At 48.8% G+C, this 17916-nt stretch overlaps 1 protein-coding gene across 1 annotated transcript in view; it reads right to left on the bottom strand.

Annotated features, from left to right (window-relative positions):
• BTF3L4 (basic transcription factor 3 like 4) overlaps nucleotides 1-16190 on the bottom strand; it is a 75769-nt gene extending 59579 nt beyond the window's left edge. The window contains exon 1 of the mRNA XM_075320086.1: nucleotides 16107-16190. The gene's annotated coding sequence lies outside the window, so the exon portion shown is untranslated. The remainder of the gene's footprint in view (nucleotides 1-16106) is intronic.
• Between the last annotated feature and the right edge of the window lie 1726 nt (nucleotides 16191-17916).

The raw sequence follows: 17916 nt of genomic DNA, 5'->3' as shown, positions 1-17916 counted from the left end.
TTCCTGAAGAGGAACAGGGATTACCACTCCTTCTGCCTGCAGAAGAGCATCGGCTCGGTGGGGAGGTGGGGACGGTCTGAAGAATCGAGTCGGAGGACGAGAACAGAACTCTGTCCTGTGCACGTGGGCACAATGTCCCTCACCCACCGGTCTGTGACCTGTGGCAGCTAAATGTCGCCAAAGGCGAGCGAGTCTGCCATCAACCGCGGATGCGGAGAGATGAGAGAGCTGAGAGTCATGAGGAGACCGCCTTGGTAGCGGTTCCTCCGGCTGCCTTCCTTAGGCGTGATTGAGCCCGGCCGGAAGCTGAGCCCCTCTGAGGCTTTTCAGCCCTTTTGGACGAGGACAATTGGGACCTGCCCGAGCTTGGGAAGGACCGAAACCTCGACTGTCCTTCCAGGACAGCATTAATAGGGTAAGTCGCAATGCAGACATTGCGAGGTTACGGATGCCCCTGCGGCACAGATGTACATATGCTCAAGACCAGCTGCGCAAGAACAGCTGAAGCTTAGGGTGCCCATACGGCTGTGAATGCCGGAGCAACCGACACGCCGATAGCCTCATAGACAGATTTCAACCAGAGTCCATCTGTCAGTCAATGGCATCTTTAAGTGAAGTCCCATCTCCACTGCAACTATGGCTCTAGCCGCAAGCCTGGAGATTGGAGAATCCACCTTTGGACCCTGGGTCCAGCGCTTGACCACGTCAGGGGGAAAGGGATAACGTGTATCCTTAATACGTTTGGAGAAAACGCTTATCTGGTAAGCGTGGTGTTCCTGGACTGCTTCTCTGAAGTCAGCGTGGCCAGAAAAATACTCAATATACGTTTGAGCTACTGAAATGGGACTTCTCCTGCTGTGAAGCTGACTCCTCCGCTGGGGGAGCTGAGGGAGAAAGATCCAACATTCCATTGATGGACGCTATAGGATCATTCCTTATGGCGTCACCATCCGGTGTATCCGGATTGAGAGCGGTGTCAGGATCAAAGTCCTGATGAGCTACGTCTGCCTCATCATACAGAGAGCCTCCTGGGACCCCCCCCGGAGCACCGATTTTATTCCAAATGAGGGTGGCCAGGGAGCACTGATCCAGATTGCCCATGGCCTGTCCGGACTGCAAGTCTCTATCCCATTGCAACTCCGTCCCTGTCCTTGGACAGGGTTGACAGGTGGTTCCTTTGGCCACGTCTAGTAGAGACCCCGGCTGACCAAGTGCTACAGGGGAGCATTGCACACAATGGGGTTCAGTGCCGTGGAACAGTATCACATGCAGTAAAAACAGCATCGAAAGCCTGTGTTGCTTATATGCTGCTGCCGACTAGCCATCTAGGATATAGAGCCAAGAATGGCGACCGTACAGTGCAATGTATAGTATACAAGCATAAAGTACAAATGAACACTGCAGCACATGCAATACAAGCAGCATAGAAAGCCTGTGCCTTGGCACCCCTGCTTTTCTGCTGCTGTAGACTAGCCATCTAGGGGAATATAGCCCAGAATAGCGACCATACAGTGCAATGTATAGCATACAAGCATAAGTACAAATGAACACTGCAACCCCTGCAATACAAGCAGCATAGAAAAAACCTGTGCCTCAGCACCCTTGCTTTTCTGCTGCTGTAGTCTAGTCATTCTAGGCGAAAATAGCCAAGACTAGCGACCGTACAGTGCAGTGTATAGCATACAAGCATAAATACACATGAACACTTCAGTACATGCAATACAAGCAGCATAGAAAGCCTGTGCCTTAGCACCCCTGCTTTCCTGCTGCTGATGTGTCGCCATCTAAGAGGGCATATAGCCAAAAATAGCGACCTATGCAGTGTAAGCATAAAATACAAATGGACAACTGCGGTATTTAGTGGGGTCAGCACTTCAGGTGCCGCTTACCGCCCGCCTATAAGCGGGTGTGTGGTCGCCCTAGTCCTGTGCCTGGTTGCCCAGAGTCCGTTCTCTCAGCTCGGACTGCAGGAATGGCTGCCGGCGTCCTTCTCCAGCTCGTGTGAGTAGGGGCGGGCCGTGGGCGTGCCCCAAGTCAGAGCGGGAAACCGGCGTCCCACAGTGTCCAGTGAGAGGGCTGGAGCATGTAAATAAGGCTCCAGCCCTCGGCGCTGCTGATTGACAGGGTGGGGGCGGGAACGAAGCGGAGCTAGGCCGCAAAAGCCGGGGACTGGATTTATAAGCGCCGCCGCCGTAAAAGCGCGGTCGGCGCTAAGTCCCCGGCGCACTACAAGTCCCAGCCGCGCCGCCGCTCCCGGAGCGTCCGGCGCGGTAGTTCCCAATACATAAAGTCATTCAGCTAGGCTGCAGTGACTGTAACCCTTTACTGTCCCCGGCGCACTAGCACACCCAGCAAGTCTGGAGTGTGCTGTGCCTGTGTACGGGGACACAGAGTACCTGAATGGTGCAGGGCCATGTCCCTGAACGGTACCCAGCTCCGTATCCAGCAGGTTCAATGGGTCTGTGGATGGAGCCCGGCCTCAGGGCTTTGGGGCCGGTAAGATCCCACTTCCTCAGAGCCCCTCAGGGGGATGGGGAAGGAAAACAGCATGTGGGCTCCAGCCTCCGTACCAGCAATAGGTACCTCAACCTTACAAACCACAAGCGGGGTGAGAAGGGAGCATGCTGGGGGCCCTATATGGGCCCTCTTTTCTTCCATCCGATATAGTCAGCAGCTACTGCTGACTAAACAGTGGAGCTATGCGTGGATGTCTGACCTCCTTCGCACAAAGCAGAAAAACTGGTGAGCCAGTGATCCCACTGGGGGTGTATAGCCAGAAGGGGAGGGGCCTTACACTTTTTAGTGTAATGCTTTGTGTGGCCTCCGGAGGCAGTAGCTATACACCCAATCGTCTGGGTCTCCCAATGGAGCGCCGAAGAAATCTATCTTTCTCCATCGTTTCATTGGGGGACACAGGACCATGGGATGTCCAAAAGCAGTCCCTGGGTGGGAAGAGAACCATCACCGGAGATCGGTAGGAAACCGCTACCTCCAGTCGGACTTGACCCAGACCTACAATTACCTACCTTGTTACAGGTGTGCTACTGCCGCCCGCAAAGATAACGGCAAGACTGGCCACTGCCAAAGCTTGGGTGTGACCTGATAGGAACTAGTAAAGGTCTGCCTACTAGAGCAGTAGGAGGCCCGGCAGACCTCGGTCCGTCCACGTCTGTAGTCCAATCATCCAAGAGACTCTCCTTGGACGGTAGAAAAAAACGGCGGAGGTCCGTTTTCCATGCGATAGGCTTCACCTATCACGGAAGGATCCCTATGGAAATCTTAGCCCTGGGCGCCAGCATGCGCCTCCTGGGACCGGATGAAAAGATGAACTGTCCTGAAAAGATGAACTGACTGTCGGAGTAGACCGAAAAGTGCGGTCCTGAGAGCACAACCTACTGAGGGCTCGTACCCGTTCTGGAACGAACTAGGCTCTTTTCAGGCTGAGAGAAGGTACTAGAACCGAACCCGAAACCCCAAACACCTTATCTGGAAGGAAAGGCGGGCTGCCTTGGACCGAAGGGAGGGTAGTGGCCGGAGCACCCCCCTTGCCCTACTGGAGGACCTGGAAAAAAGGGGGGGAACAAAGGCAACAAGAGAGCTGTCCGCCCTGATGCCCCTTGAGACAAGGAGACGGCCACGAGGAGCCCACCTATCCAAACATGTGGGAGTAAGAAGCCCTCGGAAAAGCTCAAACCGAGAGCCGTGAGGTGAACCCATCGCTAGATTAAGGTCCCACGTTACTAGTGGACGGCGATGCCGCCGAGCCAGATGGACGCTTCTCTGCGTGAAACACCTTGGTCGTGGGACGAGAAGTGATAAGCCTCTGAACTGAAATGAGAGCGACGAGCGCCGCCGAGAGAAAAATGAAAAAATATACGCAAAAAATCAAGTGGCTGAAGAGGGCCCAGTCGGCCCACATCAGCCTCCTACGACACTAAGCAAAAAACTGATTGAGTCCGCCTCTGGCTCAGGGGTTATACTGCTGGGGAGGAGCTAACTTTTTCTGTTTACTTAGTGTCAGCCTCCTAGTGACAGCAGCATAACCCATGGTCCTGTGTCCCCCAATGAAACGATGGAGAAAACAATCCTTTATAGTTTTTTTTTCTTGACTTTACACATTTGAGCATGCGCAGTTGTGTAACGACAGATGCGTTAACTGAATCCGTCAAATGACGGAATCTGCCACCATAGGCGTCCATTCTAAAAACAACGGCCGCCGACGGAATCCTGCAGGTTGCGTTTTTTTGACACTGCGCCAAGCACAGAAAAACGCTACATGCAGTGTTCCCTCTGCCAGGCGGATGCAACGCAGCGTCGGCTGACTGATGCAAGGCAAGGCCATCCGTAGCTAATAGAAGTCAATGAGGAATAAAACGGTTTCCTGCAACGGGTACCGTAATTCCTCAAGGCGGCGGATAGCAACGGAAGCCGTCCAACGCAAGTGTGAAAGCAGCCTAACACACACTGATGATGGAAAGTGACAGCTGGGTACTTTTTTTTTTTTTCTATTGGTGTATATGCACTTACGTCCCAAATGATCATCCATTTGTAACTAATGCAGGGCTGGACACATGTGAAGTATCCAGTGGTTCAAGATACTGATACCAATGAGGTATTTCTATGCAAGGTTCTACTACAGCGGTTTTGTTTTTTGTTCCACTATTAGCCATCAGTAAAGTATGTGCATTAAAAAAGTTACCAATTGCTGTCTTCTGCAGTTTCCAGCGCAGCTCCAGTCCTGCCATAGAGCAAGGTGGGTGCAGCAGTGTGGACCGCAAGTAACTTTCCCAATGTAAGTTTGTGAGACCCAGAGTGAGCCTCTCAGAACAAAAAAAGGGAACTAACGTTCCACAGTGAAAGTCAGGAAGAAAAAGCTGCGGTCACACGTTGCAGGAAGGGCAGAAGATGGCAACTGGGAAGTGCTTTATATCACATACACATGATGAAATTTAAGGTTTATGAAGTCCTTATTTGCAGATCAGGGTAAGGGTACCGTCACACTTTAGCAACGCACCAGCGATCTGACCTGGTCAGGATCGTTGGTGCGTCATTGCATGGTCACTGGTGAGCTGTCAAACAGGCAGATCTCACCAGCGACCAGCCCCCAGCCAGCAGCGACGTGGAAGCGATGCTGTGCTTGCAGGGAACCGGCGTCTGGAAGCTGCCGACACTCGTAACCACGGTAAACATCGGGTATGGTTACCTGATATTTACCTTGGTTACCAGCACACACCGCTTAGTGCTGGCTCCCTGCACTCGTAGCCACAGTACACATCGGCTTAATAAGCAAACCTTTGCTTATTTACCCGATGTGTAATCCGGCTACGTGTGCAGGGAGCCGGCACTGGCAGCGTGAGAGCGGCGGACGCTAGTAACTAAGGTTACCCGATGTTTACCTTGGTTACAGCCTACCACAGGCTGCCAGACGCCGGCTCCCTGCACATTCAGATAGTTGCTCTCTCGCTGTCACACACAGCGATGTGTGCTTCACAGTGGGAGAGCAACAATAAAAAAATGAACCAGCGCTGTGTGCATCGAGCAAGATCTCACAGCAGGGGCCAGATCGCTGCTCAGTGTCACACACAGCGAGATCACTAATTAGGTCACTGTTGCGTCACAAAAAACGTGACTCAGCAGCGATCTCGCTATGTGAGAAGTACGCCTAAGTAAAGCCGGTCACACAATTAGCTTTACATCAAATGCTTTATCAGCCAGGAGCTTTTCACCATTTCATCCCACAACACGTGCACCAGGCCATTGATCTTAAAGACACCATGTCATCTCTCTCAACATGCATTGTAGTAAACCCATGCATTGTCCATGATATTAAAGTATTTTCATGCATGTGCTGCAAAAATATCCACAATGTAAGGATGGGGCCACACGGGGATTACTGCGATCCCCTCGCATGACACTCTGCTCACGCTGGCAGTAGAGCAGAGCCGAGTGTCATGCGAGTGTCCCTGCGACTGAGGTCTGATCGTGCGAGCGGACCTCAGCTGCGGGGGGGGGGCGGGCCGGCTGAGGAGGGGAGGGCAGGATTTATTTCCCCCTCTCCTCCGTAGCCGGCTATTGCCATTCTCGCCCTGCACTCGCAGTACACCGGTGTACTGCGAGTGCAGTGCGATTTTTCTCTCGCTTCATAGACTTGAATGGGTGCAAGAGAAACAATGATTGCATTAGGCTGGGGCCATACGGGCACTACTGCGATCCACTTGCATGAGACTCGGCTCGTGCTGGCAGTACAGCAGAGCCGAGTGTCATGCCTGTGTCCTTGCAACTGAGGTCAGTTCGTGCGAGCAGACCTCAGCTGCGGGGGGCGGGCCGGCACTCAGGAGAGGAGGGAGGGATTTCTCTCCCTCTCTACTGTGTAGCCGGCTATTGCCATTCTCGCACTGCACTAGCAGTACACCGATGTACCGCGAGTGCAGTGCGATTTTTCTCTCGCCCCATTCACTTGAATGGGTGCGAGAGAAAGAGACTCAGCTTACAATCGCAGCATGCTGCGATTGTTTTCTCAGTCCGATTAGGGCTGAGAAAATAATCGCTCATGTGTGCTGACACAGGCTAGAATTGGTCCGAGGGGAATGCGATGTTTTATCGCACTCCGCTCGCACCGATTTTCTCGCCGTGTGGCTTAGCCCTTACAGTTGCTGCATGCTGCGATTGTTTTCTCGGTCTGATTAGGGCTGAGAAAATAATCGCTCATGGGTGCTGGCACACAGGCTAATATTGGTCCGAGTGGAATGCGAGGTTTTATCGCACTCCACTCGCACCGATTATTATGCCGTGTGGCTTAGGCCTCAATTGACAAGTCTGAGATGAGTGGATGTCAACGCAAGTTGATTGCTGGCCTGTTTAGACCTGGCCTGAGTTTATGTTGCAATTACTGCATGCCTAAAGGCCCCTTTACACATTAACTTTCTAGCGATCCCACCAGCGATCCCAACCTGGCCGGGATCGCTACAAAGTCTCTGGTGAGCTGTCAAACAGGCAAACCTGGCCAACAACGATCCGGACCTGCAGAACGACCTAGCTAGTCATTGGGGACGTTGTAAAGCAGCTTTTTGAAAGGGAAGTCGCTAACGAAGTCGCTGTAAAGTCCCCTTTACACACTAAAACTTTGCTGCACAGCGGGAAACAAAGGACCAAAGAATGGTCCTGAACGATTTGTAGCGATCACAACTTCACAGCAGGGGCCAGGTCGCTGATGTGTGTCACACACTGCAATGTCGCTGGGGAGGTCGCTATAACCTCACAAAACCGGTGACGTTACAGCGATGTCGTTTGCGATGTTACAGTGTGTAAAGCCACCTTAAGACAAAGTGTCATTGTCTGGAAATCTTTATGCATCTCTTTATGGGGGCAGTTAAAAGGAAAGCACAAATCCCAGGAGCCGCAATCTTGCCAGCGTCACACAATCGTCAGGCCTAGCTGACCCTGCTCCACGCGGATTAGATTTTAACGAAGAGTGGATACATAACACTAGTGGGAGGACATATTTCAGCCAGGCGTCAGGTAATCATTCGCTATGTAAAATAAAGTAAAATGCTGTAGTGTGTAAAAACAAACCAACAACACACGATGGCACGGAGCATTACATCTTCTGGGGCTCACAGATAAAAATGGAAGCATCAGGTCAGCACTTCTCAATGGTCAGGGTCATGTAGTGGTCACTACTATTACTGGAGAGGATCTGCACATGGTGCCTTTTTGCAATATAGCAACTATAGGGAAAATAAACTTTAGTCTATTCAGACCGTGCAGATAAATAGCATAAAAGCTACATGTAGCTGTAGTTTTACATATTCATTCCCCTGTAAAAACCTGTATGAAAAGTTTAGGTAGTTGTGACTGAATAAATAAAAAAAAAAAAACGAAACTTTTCATGTTATAAGAGTAACATATTAGGGTATCCCCATATATTAGGGGTTGGTCATGGTGCAGCGACAAACTTTACTCAGGGTCACATTATGAAAGATTATTGTGCAGCAATTGGCCGCTGCAAAGGACGGAGCTTTGGTGACTTGTTGCCAGTCACACCCATAAGCCTATAATGACTTGCAAAATCTCAAGTCATAAAAACCCACATTTGTGATCCACATCACCCACCTAAGAATGCAACAGGTAATGCAAAGTCATTGAGCTATATGAGCAGACTTTTTTTGAATTGTCCCTCCAGGGAGGAAGGAGACAAACTCTAGCGCCACCTATTGGAAGTAGCAATCCTAAAAGTGGCCCTTTAACGAGACATTTCCTAAGACTTAGGATTTATGCCAGATCAGAATTGGGTCATTCAGTGTCAAGTGGACCAGTGGTCCCCACTCGACGTTCTCCGATTTTGCTGAAAATTTATAAGGATGTACATGTATGTTTGAAAAGAGGTTCTGTAAATTTTTAGGGCCAGATCTCAAATATATTGGGCACTGTTGACCTTTCACTGGAGGCCCCCCCAAGGCTGCGGCTTCAGCTAAGAGGATTTTGCAAACTTTGGCACATAGCCATTAGAGTTCTATACTGGCTATGATGCTGAAATTTGGCATACTAGCTCAACTTTTGCTGCTAAACGCGATAAAATTATTACCGGCTATGACAAAACAATATTTCGGGCGCAATTTTGTGTCAAAGTAGCTTGCAAAACGCCTCACAAAATTTATGCCAAACTTTGCCCATATATAACTCAAGACCAAAAACCAATAGGAACTGGTGCTTTACCCTGTACAACAAACATCTTCATGACTTTGCATTGCTGCAATATCACGGTCAAAGCATATGTATTTGTGGAAATATTCACACCCACATATGACGACAAACTTAAAAAAAACGAATTTTACCTATTTTTAGGTCAAATTTCCCAAAAAGGGTACCCCTAAAATATATTAATTCTGTTATTTGAAAGAGCACATTTTTCTCTACAAGGATCATTGGGGTTTTTTTTGGAGTCTCTCCATTTAAGAAAAGAAAAATGCCACTGAACATGGTGTTATGTATGCACGTAATGCATTGATTTCGTGTTTGATTTTCAGATTCTTATCACATGTTACAGAGTTGTATTGTTGCTAGCAATGTCTATTATAATCAAAAACCTATAAACCTATTGACTATTGTTACATTTTAATGCATATATTATTTATTTTTTAGTGATGGAGAATGAAATTGATGACAAAAAGATTCGCATTTCAAGGGTGTCAAATGACCCTTCATCTGTCATTGCCCATGTAGATGGATCTGTCAGATCAGAAATGCCTTTTGTGCCAATTGCAAACCTCCAGCCAGGGCAATACATTGCCTGCATTTACCATAGGAACTGGTGGATTGGAAATATTTCTGAAATTTCAGTCGACGACCATGATGCATTAATACATTTTATGCATCCTCATGGAGCAGCTAGCTTCTTTCACTGGCCTGTGAGAAATGATACATGCTGGATTCCCGAGCAGTCGATCATTGCAATAATTCCAGCACCAGCTGCAACAGCAATGGGCCGACAATACAGCTTCTCTGAACCCATTATGTTGCAAATTCAGCAACAATTCCAGACCACTTAGACTGAACATTATGGCTTGGGAACCAACAAAAGATACCCAATATTAGGCTTGGGATCCTAGGCAAAGACACCCACCCTCAGGCTTTGGAACCTGCGATAAAGAGACCACCCGCGACTTGCCTTGCACGGCTATCGGCCATGGCTCCTAGGCGATGGGGCGGCCAATTCTCGAAAGCCAGCATTATTACAATTCTTAATAGGATTATAATACCAATTCTTAGGGAATTGGTTGTGGGAATTGGTATAACCACCATGGACCAACGCAAGGGTTTGAATAGTGCAGTTAGCATTCATTGCGTATTAATAAATAACACCATGTTCAGTGGCATTTTTCTTTTCTTAAATGGAGAGGCTCCAAAAAAAACCCCAATGATCCTTGTAGAGAAAAATGTGCTCTTTCAAATGATAACAGAATTAATATATTTTAGGGGTACCCTTTTTGGGAAATTTGACCTAAAAATAGGTAAAATTCGTTTTTTTTAAGTTTTTCATCATATGTGGGTGTGAATATTTCCACAAATACATATGCTTTGACCGTGATATTGCAGCAATGCAAAGTCATGAAGATGTTTGGTGTACAGGGTAAAGCACCAGTTCCTATTGGTTTTTGGTCTTGAGTTATATATGGGCAAAGTTTGGCATAAATTTTAAGCGAGGCGTTTTGCAAGCTACTTTGGCACAAAATTGCGGCCGAAATATTGTTTTGTCATAGCCGGTAATAATTTTATCGCGTTTAGCAGCAAAAGTTGAGCTAGTATGCCAAATTTCAGCATCATAGCCAGTATAGAACTCTAATGGCTATGTGCCAAAGTTTGCAAAATCCTCTTAGCTGAAGCCGCAGGCTTGGGGGGGGGCCTCCAGTGAAAGGTCAACAGTGCCCAATATATTTGAGATCTGGCCCTAAAAATTTACAGAACCTCTTTTCAAACATACATGTACATCCTTATAAATTTTCAGCAAAATTGGAGAACGTCGAGTGGGGACGATTTTTAAAACTGGTCCACTTGACACGGAATGACCCAATTCCAATTTGCAGACACTGTTTTGGGGTGATTGCCCCTAATCAGTGCAAAGTGTGGGTATCTGATCTGACTTATAGAAGCTATGTGGGGACCACGGGGAAGACTATTCTCGTTATGGAGACCTGACAAACCAGTCTGGCTGTCAGTAAGGGGACCTATAGCTGCAATGTCCCCTTTTATTGGGCATTTTTACAGCGTTTTTTCTACAAAGTGGGTGGTTTCAATGCAAAAACCACCACAAAAGAATTGACATGCTCATTCTTTTAAAAACGCTGGAAAAAAAAAGCAGGTATTTGACAAAAGAAAAAAAAAAATCTGCAGGTGTTTGTGTGCATGAGATTTCAGAAATCTTAGACTTTGCTGGGACTGTAAAAAGCAGTGTTCTATTAGCATGGATTTGCATAAAAGCAAGGCAAATCTGCAGCTAAAAAAAAACACCAAAAAACACCCTAAGAAGGCTTCTAAAAAAGTTTAAAAAAAAATGTCCATATATTTATCTTACAAACGGACTTTATATACTTTGATAAATGCAGTACAGACCTTAGTTTTCATTTATAGGGTTGGTCCAATGCTTGGTTCAGCAGTTGGCAGTCTTTTTTTTTTTAACTTCATCACGCCCATGCATTGTAATTGATTACACAACAGGTCCTTCAACACCACTCCTGCTGAGCGCTACCAATTAGTCACATGGTTGTGAGATCACCACAGGTCCTTCACAACCACCACTTCAACACTGAGCTTCACCCATTATGGTCACAGCACTCCCAAGATGACATGTAATACTTAGGAGCTCTGACAATGTGACCTAGGGCGGACATATCATTGGTGCAGCCTGTCCAGCCTCACAAGGGCCCAAGAGGTTGGGGGGCCCTTTTCTACATCCAAAGCAAGTAGGATTGGGTATTATGTGCTCTTCGGCTGCAAAGGGCCCATATATTGTTTTTGCACAGGGACCCTTTTTTCCCTCTATGTCCACCACTGATGTGACCATAATGGGTGAGGCTCAGCATTGCAAAAATAGTTATGAAGTTATGACCTGTGGAGCGCAGCATTGCAGACGTGATGTTGAAGGACCTGTGGTGCAATCAATTACAATACGGGGCGCGTGACCAAGTTCATAAAAAGATCATGACCTCAGTAGCTGAACCAAGCAATAAGACCACCCCTTATCACTGAAAACTAAGGTCTGTACTGCATTTACCTAACCATATAAAGTTCTTTGATGTTTTGTTTTTTTTCAAAAAGGTAAATATGTGGATTTTTTTTCTTAGAAAACCATGTTAGTGATGCACATTGTGTCATTCAAAACACATTGGGGACAGTTTAATATAAAAAACCAACATGACAGGTTCCCTTTAACACATCTCGTTCTGTTTTTACGTTGTCTGGCAGTGGGTCACTCCCCCGCTTCCAGACAAGAACACATGCATGATCCTCTGGGCCAGGCATGTATGCCTCCAGAGAGTCAGGAGTAATGATTGTCAAAAGAACAAGAAAAGCGTTGGCTACAGGTGACCTTTTCACATTGATGGATAACAGCCATTATCAATGACCATTAGGCCTTGTGCGCACGCTGCATTTTTTGGGTACAGTTTTGGTCCCAAAACTGCATGCATTTCCTTCCAGCAGCTATTTTTTTTTGGCTGCATCTTTGTGGTGACCACAAAGATGCAGCATGTCAATTATTTGTGTTTTTGAGCCCTTCCAGTCAATAGATTTGACTTAAACTCATCAGGCAAAAACGCTGTTAAAGAAAAAAAAAAAACGCAGCAAAAAAAAAAAAAATGCATGTTCCAGGAGCATTTTTTTGGGACCAAAAATATGCATCTTTGTGGTCACCACAAAAGATGCAGCGTGCACACAGCCATAACCAGTGTAAAACCACAGATCAACCGACAAAGGGCAAAAATGCTTATTTGCCTGCTGATAAATAATGTCGGCATTACATTGCCCAATGAAAAAAGGAGATGTGGTACCGACACTATGCAAACGGCAGGGAAACAGAACCATGGAATTTACCCATCAACTCGTGACTGGTATATCACTTATCGGCCTACATTACTGGCAGAAAGCTTTACGGTAAGGCCTAAGACACACGGCATGAAAATCGGAGCGAGCGGAATGCGACAAAACATCGCATTCCACTCGGACCAATATTAACCTATTTGCCAGCACCCATGAGCGATTATTTTCTCAGCCCTAATCGGGCCGAGAAAATAGTCGCAGCATGCTGCGACTAATGCGATCCTAGATTCTCTCACACCCATTCAAGTCTATGGGGCGAGAGAAAAATCGCACTGCACTTGCGGTACACTAGTGTACTGAGTGCAGGGCGAGAATGGCAACGGCAACGGAGGAGAGGGAGATAAATCCCTCCCGCCCCTCCACAGCACCGACCCGCCCCTCCACAGCACCGGCCTGCCGCAGCTGTGGTCCAATTGCATCACTGGACCTCAGTCGCAGTGACACTTGGGTCCTGCTGTGCTGCGAGAGTGAGCCGTGTCATGCGAGGATCGCAATAGTCCCGCGTGTGGCCGCGGCCTAATATGCAACAAAAACCTCGGCCTTGGTTGCAAGGCAACAGGTGACATCTGGAATTAGATTATCTTTGCAGCATGTGGACGCGTTTCTGTGAAGTCATCCACATTGCCGATGCTGTAACCTGCGGCAGAGCAGTCTTCTGCTCAGTCCACTACATATACATCCTACAGGAATGTATACTGCCATAAAAATTAAAGGAACTCCTTACGCATCCGTGGTTTCTTCTGCACATTGCTATCCTCATCTGTTTTGCAGATCAGAATTAGCAAATCTATAAGGAAACCTTCTGCTTTCCACAGATCTGTTTATTCGGTCTGCAAAATAGGGAAAGTCGTCTGAATGTAACTTAAAAGTCTTTCCATCCTAGAGTCGGGCACTGGACAAAAGGTCAGGGCCCGCCTATGGGAATGTGACCGATAACACCCAAAATGTTATAAGGCCCAGAGCTGGTCCTGACATAACAGTCCATACTTAGGACTGGTCTTGGGTGGTTGCAGTGTCAGGATCCTCAGCCATGAGGTCGACGGAGGAACCTTCAGGAGGATATGTACATACAGATATACACCATCCCATCAATAAGACTTTGGATCTGATGCTTTTACACTTTTTACTGAGTTTCTCTTTGTTTGGCATTATAGGTGTAGTTTTCAGTAACCTGATGTCCCAGCCTAATTTATCATTTAGGCAAGGTACACATATCCGGCTTTTCGCCGGTTTGACGGATGCAGCGCACACCAGTAGTGTATACAGTACACTGGCAGCGCAACAAGCGCCGGTCACATGCTGTCATGTGACCCGGAAGTTGCGGCGCTGCCACTGTACTGTATCATACTGTACTGGTGTGCGCCGCACCCGTGAAACCGGCGAAAAGCCAGATATGTGTACCCGGCATTACACTGATAAAGCAGACAGCACTCTGTTCCTGGAAGGTGTGGGTGGGGGTATCCACAGTGTAGTAAAGGGTTAGTCCCATCTTCATAAGTGGAAAGTATGAGGGTGTTCAGAATGCCAAGCACTTTGCTGGCTTTCTTTGGATATTAAAGGGATTGTCCATTACTCTGAAATTGATGGCCTATCCCTAGGATAAGTCATCAACATCTGATTGGCCGGGGTCTGACACCACATGTCAGCTGCTCTCTGTCCCGGCGGCAGCTGGAAATGCTCAGTTCTGGCATCGCTCAGTCATCTGATAGCGGCCATCGAAAAGTACTGCACGTGCCTCCTATTGATTAAAACAGGTCCGTGGAGCCTCCGTTAGGAGTCTCGACACAGGAAATAGCCAGATATTCCTCCGGGAAGGACCTAGCCAAGGAGTGGCTCTTTTTAGGAGACCACCATATTAAGTGGACCTTTTAGTCAATATCCAGCTCTTGACGAGTTTAAAGAAATGACAAGGGATATACCAAGGCCAGGTATCTATCCACAGACAGCTGTTTCGGGGTATTGACCCTCATCAGTGTGGAGTAGGATTCTGGCTAGATGGGAGCAATGCCTAGTAGACCAACAAGACAAAACAATCACTGATCTCGGAGCAATGCATCTAGGATTTCACGGTGTTGAGTGCCCCCATTGGCTGCTGGCAGTGTTTTCTCTGGCTGGTCTCCCCGAGATCAGTGATTGTTTTGTCTTGTTGGTCTACTAGGCATTGCTTCCACCTGGCCAGAATCCTACTCCACACGGATGAGGGGCAATACCCCGAAACAGTTTTCTGTGGATGGATACCTGGCCTTGGTATTTCTCCTGTCATATCTAAACTCGTCAAGAGCTGGATATTGACTAAAAGGGCCACTTAATATGGTGGTTATGGTGGTCTCCTAAAAAGAGCCACTCCTTGGCTAGGTCCTTTCCGGAGGGATATCTGACTATTTCCTGTGTTGAGACTCCTAACAGAGGCTCCACAGACCTTTTTTGATTTGCATACTTCCCAGGGGGCAATGCACCTAGGATTTCACTGTGTTGAGAGCCTTCGCTGGCTGCTGGCAGTGTTTTCCCAAACTGGTCTCCCCGAGATCAGTGATTGCTTTGCCTCCTATTGATTAGAATGGGAGGCGGATGTGCAGTACCCAGGCACGGCCACTATCAGAAGATGGAGCAGCCCCGGAACTGAGCGTTTCCGGCTGCAAGGATAGCGAACGGCTGATCGGTGGAGTGTCTGACCCCAACTGATCAGACATTGATGACCTATCCTAAGGCTAGACCATCAATGTAACCTAATGGATAACCCCTTTAATACTTGCTTACAACTCATTGCCTAGGAAACCGACCACCACTACCGTCTAGCTTGTGGGCAGCTGCACTGCCTGGGGGTTTCTTGTGCTCCAGCCTCAGAGCAGCACTCACAAACCCAACAGAAGGATATTGTAGGCACTGCGCACATTCTACCATCTAGCAGTGGTGGTCGGTCTCCAAGGCAACAAACTGTAAAACAAGACAAGCGTTATCTAAAAGAAAGGGACTGCTAAATTTTAAAGCAGTAAATGGCAGAATTACTTTTACTATAAGGGGTGTATTTTTTTGGGTGCAACTGTACTGCAGCACCTGGAGAGAAGAGGTTATTCCGTGCAATTGAAGGCTAAAAAGGAAAGAACATTGTATAGGATTATTGACTTTGCACATTTCTGATAATTTTGGGGCAGAAGTGACGCCCGCACCCCAACAAATGAGGACTCCAGTCACAGGCGTCAGGAGGGCCCCTGCTGCAGCACAGCCGCATCGTCTATACACAGCGCACTCTCTATACCCGCACAGGAGTCACTGTGGCGCCGCTGCTGCAGGGTAAGGGCCGCACACGCTCTCCGCCGCCATGTCTACGCCTCCACTAGCCGCAGAATTACACCAGAGTGGCCCAAGACCAGCCGCCATCCCCCCCCAGTCAGTCCCGGGCCCTGCCCTCCACTAATAAGTAAAGCGACCGTTTCCACACACAGCCCACTGGTGACACAGTCCCCTCCCCCCTCACCGGAGCGCGGTATACCCGGGCCCGGAGCGCCGCTCACCTTTACCGCACAGCTCCGCGCCAACACGAGGTAATCAAGATGGCGATAAAGGATGATGGGCGGAACGTAACGACGCCTCGCACGCTGGGGGCGGAGCCAAGACAGAACGCGCTGACGTCATCCCGCTGCGCTCCAAGCGCAGAGTTCTGTCTCTATGGCAACCAATGATGCAGCCATTACTGGGAGTACCAGAACTCCATTACATCATGGCTGTGCACTACAAGTTACAGCAAAACACTTATCTGTCCATGTGAAAAATAAAACAAAAAACATTAACTGCTTTTGTCTTAATTTTAGATATTAGGAGATATGACATAATAGAGATTAAAAAGAAAAAAATGGCGTCTCAAGCTGTGAGCGGTTTGGGTCACTCTCCGACCTGCAGCACTTGACACTTTTCCGCCAATTTCCAGTCTTTCACTTCCCCGACCTGTAGCCTGTACTGCTTTTCAGACAATGCTCACTTTTGCGCTTTGTTTTTCCAAAAGCCAAAACGTTTCCCTTTTCCTGACCCCCACAGCCACCTGATGGCTCCCCTTTTAATATCCCCCACAGCCACCTGATGGCTCCCCTTTTCCTATCCCCCACAGCCACCTGATGGCTCCCCTTTTCCTGACCCCCACAGCCACCTGACGGCTCCCCTTTTCCTGACCCCCACAGCCACCTGACGGCTCCCCTTTTCCTGACCCCCACAGCTGCCTGACGGCTCCCCTTTTCCTATCCCCCACAGCCACCTGATGGCTCCCCTTTTCCTGACCCCCACAGCCACCTGACGGCTCCCCTTTTCCTGACCCCCACAGCTACCTGACGGCTCCCCTTTTCCTGACCCCCACAGCTGCCTGACGGCTCCCCTTTTCCTGACCCCCACAGCCGCCTGACGGCTCCCCTTTTCCTGACCCCCACAGCTACCTGACGGCTCCCCTTTTCCTGACCCCCACAGCTACCTGACGGCTCCCCTTTTCCTGACCCCCACAGCCGCCTGATGGCTCCCCTTTTCCTATCCCCCACAGCCGCCTGACAGCTCCCCTTTTCCTGACCCCCACAGCCGCCTGACGGCTCCCCTTTTCCTGATCCCCACAGCCGCCTGATGGCTCCCCTTTTAATATCCCCCACAGCCGCCTGATGGCTCCCCTTTTCCTATCCCCCACAGCCGCCTGATGGCTACTCTTTTCCTGACCCCCACAGCCACCTGATGAGTCCCCTTTTCCTGGCCCCCACATCCGCCTGATGGCTCCTCTTTTCCTGACCCCCACAGCTGCCCGATGAGTCCCCTTTTCCTGACCCCCACATCCGCCTGACGGCTTCCCTTTTCCTGACCCCCACAGCCGCCTGACGGCTCCTCTTTTCCCTTTTCCTGACCCCCACAGCCGCCTGACGGCTCCTCTTTTCCCTTTTCCTGACCCCCACATCCGCCTGACGGCTTCCCTTTTCCTGACCCCCATAGCCGTCTGACTGCTTCCCTTTTCCTGTCCCCCACAGCCGCCTGATGGCTCCTCTTTTCCTGACCCCCACAGCCACCTGATGGCTCCTCTTTTCCCTTTTCCTGACCCCCACAGCCGCCTGACGGCTCCTCTTGTGTGGGACGACTTTTAGTTTTGTTATGATACCATATAATATAGAGATAAATGGGGGGGAGACATCCTAACGGGGTAAAATTGTGGAAAAAAAAGAAATGCGAAAATGCGATGCCGCCATTGGTGTTTTTGGTTTCAATTTTTTATGGCGTTCATTGTTGGGTAAAAATGACCGGATATCATATCACGATTCTCCACGTCAGTACGATCGTGGCAAGACCAAACTTCTATAGTTT

Source organism: Anomaloglossus baeobatrachus, chromosome 8 (genome assembly GCF_048569485.1).
Source record: "Anomaloglossus baeobatrachus isolate aAnoBae1 chromosome 8, aAnoBae1.hap1, whole genome shotgun sequence".
In the NCBI taxonomy this organism is placed as follows: Eukaryota; Metazoa; Chordata; class Amphibia; order Anura; family Aromobatidae; genus Anomaloglossus; species Anomaloglossus baeobatrachus.
Note: the sequence above shows the minus strand (reverse complement) of the source record. Positions and strands in the feature narration are given on the sequence as shown.